The following is a 7,969-nucleotide window of genomic DNA, read 5'->3' on the forward strand; positions in this document are numbered from 1 at the left end:
CTCTCGAGAAGATCTGCATGGAGGAATGGGCCAAAATACCAGCTACTGTGTGTGCAAACCTGGTAAAGACCTATAGTAAACGTTTGACCTCTGTTATTGCCAACAAAGGTTATGTTACAAAGTATTGAGTTGTATTTTTGTTATTGACCAAATACTTATTTTCCACCCTGATTTACGAATAAATTCTTTACAAATCCTACCATGTGGATTCATGGATTTTTTTTTCACATTCTGTCTCTCACAGTTGAAGTGTACCTCTGGTGCAAATTACTGACCTCTGTCATCATTTTAGGTGGGGGAACTTGCACAATCGGTGGCTGACTAAATACTTTTTTGCCCCACTGTATACTGTAGTTCACCCTGCAGCAACATCACTTTCAGTTACTTGGTACACCAGGTACAATAAAATATGCTAATTTATATCTAAATCACAGATTTGTACTCTTATGTGGCCTTCCCAAGTTTTACAGCTTCATTAGCAATGTCTCACTATCATGATAATCCTTTAACCACTATGACAATGAGGAGTGATGAGGAATTGTTTACGGTAGATGCTTTATGAAAGTACCTACAATACTATAATATACTACAAATAAACTGCACAATTTTAAAAATGCATTAAAAAATCCAATTTAAATTTTCAAAATTAAAAGTATTCATTCAACTGAAAAATCCCTTGCCAATGTTATTCTGCATTATCATGGGCTCAGCTAATACTTTTGTAAATCCAGCTCATTAAATGTGGGCCTCACAAGACAGCAACTAAAAACATATTATTTTATAGAATATGAAGAACAGGCAACAATTTTCCAATCTTCTGTTGTTGAATTTTGGTGAGCCTGTGTCACCTGCAGCCTCAGTTTCCAGTTCTTAGCTGAAACGAGTAGGACCTGGTGCAGTCTTCTCCTGCCGTAGCCCATCTGCTACACAGTTGGAAGTGTTGTGCATTGAGAGATGTTCTTTTGCATAACTTCATTGTAACGAATGGTTGTTGAGTTAAATGGTTTGAGTTGAGCCTTCCTATCAGCTTGAACGAGTCTGCCTGTTCTCCTCTGAACTTTGACATCAGGAATTATCAACCCACAAAGCTGGACTGCCTGGTGGGTCGATGGTGATTTTTTGTTTTTATGGGCTGATGTTGTTTTTTTTGGTTTTTTTTGTAACGGTATAAACAATAAAAGGTGGTGGATTGGCCAAATGGTCATGATCGACTCTGGGCTGGACCAATTACAGCCAAGGAGGAGGTCGGACCCTCCCCCTTGCTTGGGTAACGGCTCTGAAAGCAATCTTATTACAGAGAAACTGAAGAAAATAGCATTGAGGTGAAAAGGAACACAGTATAGATTCTCTCTCGTTTCTCCACACAGTTCTATACATTTAATTAACATGGACATTCATGTACGCATACCTGATATCTATGTCTGAAATGTTATCTCTTATCTAACTTATTATAATAACATGTAAATTCATATGACAATGGCAATATGGTCTCGAACCTAGAATGTTTATTCCAAACATCTTCAACATGAAACAATGGCTGATCTTTCTATGAAAGATTTTGGTCTTCCAAAGTGAGATTTATTAATTACTCAGGTAATAGCAGAGCCTGTACTGCACATTTTTAACACTTGATTACAGTGAGTACAGTTGTGACCAAAGTACTGGTGGTGGCACCACTGTTAAAACAATTTTTAAAATGTATTTGCTAATAAAAGGGTTTTGAAACTTTTGAATTTCCCATGTTTGTTCTTCGCAACATCATAAGTTGCCCTAACTTAGTTATCTTAAATGAGCTTTACTTAGTTTTTTTAGGCAACAAGTTTGAATAATTTATTTAAAGTTCTGGGAACTAATTCGATTTTACAGTGTAGAAAGGTGTAAAAAACAAAAAAGACAAAAAACAAAAAAACAACAACTGCAAAACAAACTTTTTATCACTGACAACCTTTGTCCACAGCTGTACAGATTTGTTGGAAACAGCTGTTCAGTTCATCCTAGGCTGTGTATGAATGAGTTTATCAGTAAGGTGAAACTTAAGTCACATGATTTCTGGGAAATCATGTGGTGTAGCCATTCTACAGGGTGGGCCATTTATATGGATACACCGTAATAAAATGGGAATGGTTGGTGATATTAAAGTCCTGTTTGTGGCACATTAGTATATGTGAGGGGACAAACTCCTCAAGATGGGTGGTGACCATGGTGGCCTTTTAGAAGTCGGCCATAATAATTCATAATTTTTATCGACACATCTTTACCACCAAACTCATTCTAACTGGGTCAGCTGGGAGGAGTTTGTGAGGGGCAGACCTTTCATCAAATACTGATATCTGATCAGTATTTAATGATACTGATCTCTATATAAAGAACAGTGTCTTGTAGGATTCATAAGACGGCAACTGGAACTACAAAAAACGGAGGTGAGCTAATTATTATTTGGTAACATTTCTGTTGTGTGTGTGTGTGTTTGTGTGTGTGTGTGCGTGTTTGTGTAAAGACCTGGTAAAATCTGTGAGTCTTCAGTATTAAAGGAAAAATGTAACTTTTGATGCCTAAAGTGAGGGTCTGGGTGCTTGACTTTATCCTTTTAGAGGGAACCATAATTTTAAAGTAGTGTACGTTTTTTTTTCTGATCAATCACCTCTTCAAGGTGAATTTAACATTTACAACGAAGAGGGTGAAAATAATGTAAGATGACAGTGCCACTGCTGAGCTTCACTGTCAAGGAGCACTGAAGTTGTTATGCCAGCACATAGTTTTGCAGCACTTTACTAGGACACGTCCTGTTGGCTTTTCCTTGTCTGTATTTTACAGTTACACACCCATACTCAGGAGATCCTGTGAGATTAATTCTAGGTAATAATTATACTGTAGTTCACCCTGCAGCAACATCACTTTCAGTTACTTGGTACACCAGGTACAATAAAATATGCTAATTTATATCTAAATCACAGATTTGTACTCTTATGTGGCCTTCCCAAGTTTTACAGCTTCATTAGCAATGTCTCACTATCATGATAATCCTTTAACCACTATGACAATGAGGAGTGATGAGGAATTGTTTACGGTAGATGCTTTGTGAAAGTACCTACAATACTATAATATACTACAAATAAACTGCACAATTTTAAAAATGCATTAAAAAATCCAATTTAAATTTTCAAAATTAAAAGTATTCATTCAACTGAAAAATCCCTCGCCAATGTTATTCTGCATTATCATGGGCTCAGCTGAAATACTTGAGGTGAAAAGGAACACGATTTGTTCCACTAGAATGAAAAAAGACAAAGTTATTCTGTCTTTACGCTGTTATCTGCCTCTTCTTCTCTCCCCCTCCCTCTCTCGTTGCTACTTCAATCATGAAACTAAACAATGATCAGCTGATCGGCTTTTCTGTCGCAATTCCTGTCTCTCTTGTTTGTTTGCGCCAGAAAGAAGAAACCAGCCGATGCCGCACTAAACAACAGCAGCAGGTTTAAGCTTGATAAGCTTGTTTTATAATTTCTTTAATGTTACTTTCTAGTAATATTATAGCTGATGTTTGCTGGAGCCACTGCTGTAAAAGCTGCTGGTCATGACATCGTTTGGATATCTGGGGAGAGGAGACAATTTATCCAAAACCTCAGTAATATAAAAATGAAACGGGATCTTATTGATTTATTGCAAAAGCAATCTGGAAGTAAACGTTATCACGCCTTATTTCAGTTTTTAAAAGAGGAAAATGTTGGGTCACAAACCCTGCTGGAACACAAGCCCAAACTGCACGACAAAATAAAACAAGACAAAGCTCTTTGTCTTTGTGGCTCGCAAGGGAAGTCAGCCCAGGCCTTCACCTGTCCATAGCCAACTTTGCTACATTCCTTTGCTATAGCCCTTTTTTATTGTCAGCAAGCAATCATTCATTAATATGCAATTACAAATGCATGTGACATTCATTCTTAAGCAGGGATATCTGAACAACATCAGTGTCTATATCAAGGTTCAAGGTTCAAGGTTCTTTATTTGTCACATGCATAGTTATACAAGTATAACACACAGTGAAATGTAGCCTGACACGCTCCTCGACATGGGGGGGTGTAGAGGAAAAACATTATGTATATATATATATATATATATATATATATATATATATATATATATATATATATATATATGTAGTATATACATTGGGTGAATGTGCAGTAGTAGCAGCAAGCAGGTGAATTCTGTACATTAATAAGAATAGACATCTGACTATTTTACAGGATAGACAATATAAACATATTTAAAATTAAAGGAATTGAAATGTACATTGTGCCTTGGTTTAGTGTCTGGAAGAGTCCTGACTCAGTCAATTATAGATGATGTGAGAGGGCGGGTGTGTGTGTTTAGAGCACGGATGGCTTGGGGATAGAAGCTCCTCTTGAGTCTCTCTGTCCTTGCCCGGAAGATGCGGAACCTTCTACCAGATTGCAGAAGTTGGAACAGTTTGTTGCCAGGATGGGACGGGTCCTTCAGTATCTGCGCTGCTCTAGTCCGGCATCTCCTGGTGTAGGTGTCCTGAAGCGGGGGGAGAGCAATCCTGCAGCAGCGTTCTGCTGTACGGATCACTCTCTGGAGAGCTTTTTGGTCCTTCACACAGCTGTTCCCAAACCACGATGTCATGTTCTGTGTGAGGATGCTCTCCACAGCGCCTGTATAGAAAATCCTGAGGATCTTTGGAGAGACCCTGAACTTCCTCAGTTGTCGTAGGTGATACAGGCGCTGCCTAGCCTTTTTGGTCTGGACCTGAATGTGGGCAGCATGTCAGGTCTGAGGAGATGTGGACACCAAGATACTTGAAGGACTGCACCCTCTCCACTGGAGCTCCATTGATGATAATGGGCTTGTAGTCTCTGTGCTGACCCCTTCTGAAGTCCACCACCAGCTCCTTGGTCTTGCTGACGTTCAGCTGGAGGTGGTTGTCCTGGCACCACGATGCCAGATTCTTCACTTCATCCATGTAGGCCGCTTCATCGTTGTTGGAGATGGCACCCAACACCACTGTGTCGTCAGCAAACTTCACAATGGTGTTGGAGCCATGGGTGGCCACACAGTCTGAAGTGAGGGAGTAGAGCAGTGGCGAGAGGACACATCCCTGAGGTGCTCCTGTGTTGATGGTGATGCTGTTGGAGAAGCACCTGCCCACCCTCACCACCTGAGTTCTGCCAGTGAGGAAGTCCAACACCCACTCACACAGACAGCTGTTAAGTCCCAGATCCCTCAGCTTTGTGAACAGTCTGCAGGGCACTATTGTGTTAAACGCTGAACTGTAATCAACAAACAGCATTCGCACATAGTTACCCTGTTTCTTGTCCACGTGGCTGAGAGTGGTGTGTAGGACGTGGGCGATGGCATCCTCTGTGGATCTGTTGGATCTGTAGGCGAACTGCAGCGGATCTGTGGTGTCTGGGATGGAGGAGGAGATGATGTTCTTCAGCAGCCTCTCAAACACCTTCATTACTACCGAGGTCAGTGCAACTGGCCGGTAATCGTTCAGGGATGAGGGTTTGCTGTTCTTGGGCACAGGGATGATGGTGGATCTTTTGAAGCATGTGGGGACCACAGACTTCGCCAGAGACTCGTTGAAGATGTAAGTGAACACACCTGCTAGCTGGTCAGCACAGCAGCGCAGCAGACGGCCGGTGATGCCGTCTGGCCCCGCCGCTTTCCTTGTGTTCACTCTCCTCAGTGCCGCTCGGACGTCATGCTCCGCGATGCTGGTCACCGGTCTCTCGCTGATGACGTCACTGTCCTCGGTAGTCAGGCGGTAGATAGCATTAGCCGCCTGGCTAACCTCGAAACGGGCGTAGAACTGATTCAGCTCGTTGGTGAATGCAGAGTCAGCGTTGATCAGCGCAGTGTCCCTGGCTTTGTAGTCCGTAATGGTGCGTAGTCCGTGCCACATACTCCGTGTGTCGCCCTGGTGGAAGTGGGACTCCACACGTTCCCGGTACCGGCGTTTGGCATCTCTCACCGCGCGCCGCACGCCGTATGAGGCCGCTTTGTAGGCGCTCATATCGCCAGTGGCGAGACCCGCATTGTAGGAGGCGGTCCTGGCGTTTACTGCAGTGCGGATCGATCTGTCCATCCACGGTTTCTGGTTTGGGAATGTGGTGACTCTCGCAGTGGGGATAATCTCCTCCGCTAGCATATTGACGAAGCATACTGCTACTTCCGTAAACTCGTTGATGTCGACTGCGCATGCTCTGAACATGTCCCAGTCGATGTCGTTGAGTGCGTCCTGTAGCGTAGCTTCTGATTGGGCAGTCCACCGTTTTACCGTTTTACCTCCCTCGTGGTTACTTCTTCCCTCCGTATGCTTTGTTTATACTGGGGGATGAGGAAGATGGCGTTTTGGTCAGACTTCCCAAAAGCCGGGTGTGAGACAGCTTTGTAGCCCTGCTTGTATGGCGTGTAGCAGTGATCCAAAATCCGATCCCCTCTCGTTGGACACGAGACATGCTGGTAAAAGTTTGGCATGACTTGTCTGAGGTTCGCTTTGTTAAAGTCTCCTGCTACAATGAGGGCTGCGCCCGGGTCCTTGTTTTGAAGCGAGCTCAGCACATCATGTAATTCGGACAAAGCCATACCTGTGTCCGCTTGGGGTGGGATGTAGACCGCCGTGGCGATGACCGAGGTGAACTCACGGGGCAGATAGAAAGGGCGGCACTTAATGCTCAGGAACTCCAGATGTGGCGAGCAGCCGCTGGAGAGAGTAGAAATGCTCCTGGCATCACACCACTTTCTGTTTACCATGAAACACACTCCCCCACCTTTGGTTTTGTTTGACTCTGCCGTTCTGTCCGCGCGGAGCACAAAGAATGAATCCGACGGAGTTACGGCCTGGTCCGGCACGGTGGGGGTCAGCCATGTCTCCGTGAAGCACAGAATGTTGCAGTCCCTCATGTCATGTTGGAAGGTGACCCTTGCTCTTAGGTCGTCGAGCTTGTTCTCCATGGATTGTACATTGGCCAGTAGGATACTGGGCAGTGGTGCGCGATGCGCCTGCTGTCTCAGTCTGTTCCTAATACCAGCGCGTTTCCCCCGGCGCTTCTTTGTTCTGCGCCTCGGATGAGCGGCCCGTCCTTTGTTGTTCTCCGCGCCGCGTAGAATCTCTGGCGGCCAGGAAGGGTCGGGTTTAAAAGTGTCCAAGATTAGATGTGCAACCTTGGCACCGATGTTTATAAGTGATCCGCTGTCGTAAACTATAAGACTAGAGGATTTTGGGATGAAAACCAGAGCAAAAAATAGGTAAAAAACAAGAAAAGTAGATAGTCGGAGCGGAGTGGTCAGGAAGGCGTCTGGACGTGGCCGCGCCATCTTGGATCATGGCGCACACACACACACATATTCTGTGTGTGTGTGTGTGTGTGTGTGTGTGTGTGTTTCTAGCTATACCATACATAGACATACGACCTGCACACAGAATCCAATCAGATCTAATAAGGATATGATTTTTATCAGCATACAAATGATGATATATTTCTAAGCATAAATGACAATATAAAAAATATCACTTCCAACAGCAAACTTGTTTGGAAGGATTTGAGGGTTTTCTCTTCTTCTTCTTGTTTTTTTTTTTGAGCGACGTTCCAGTTCTCATTCCATACTAGCAATGCACTTTTGAGGGTTTTTTTTTTGCCAACTGCCAATAAAAATATAAAAAGAAGAAAAGAACTTAGGGGTCTCATGAAAAATTCCAGCCACACACGCAGACCAGTTATACTTTCACTTTTCCTTTTGACATCACACAATGTTGTTGAGTACGAAGCACAAATTAATTTAAAAAGTTTAAATTTATGAATTTTTTAGTACATGGTGTACTAGGTTGTAATTGCATAGAAATGTACGTTTAAGGATAGAAAGAACTATATTTAATGAGTTACAGTGAAAAGAAGTGCTTGGAAATAGTAATATAAACAGAAATTTCTGCTATAAGGAAGGCGGA

The 7,969-nt window shown here is 42.9% G+C and overlaps 1 protein-coding gene across 1 annotated transcript in view; it reads left to right on the plus strand.

The window, feature by feature from the left end:
* Window positions 1-2,313: 2,313 nt before the first annotated feature.
* LOC120723944 (interferon-induced very large GTPase 1-like) overlaps window positions 2,314-7,969 on the plus strand; it is a 48,651-nt gene continuing 42,995 nt past the window's right edge. The window contains exon 1 of the mRNA XM_040015806.1: window positions 2,314-2,420. The gene's annotated coding sequence lies outside the window, so the exon portion shown is untranslated. The remainder of the gene's footprint in view (window positions 2,421-7,969) is intronic.

Source organism: Simochromis diagramma, unplaced genomic scaffold, assembly GCF_900408965.1.
Source record: "Simochromis diagramma unplaced genomic scaffold, fSimDia1.1 OVJJ01000685.1, whole genome shotgun sequence".
In the NCBI taxonomy this organism is placed as follows: Eukaryota; Metazoa; Chordata; class Actinopteri; order Cichliformes; family Cichlidae; genus Simochromis; species Simochromis diagramma.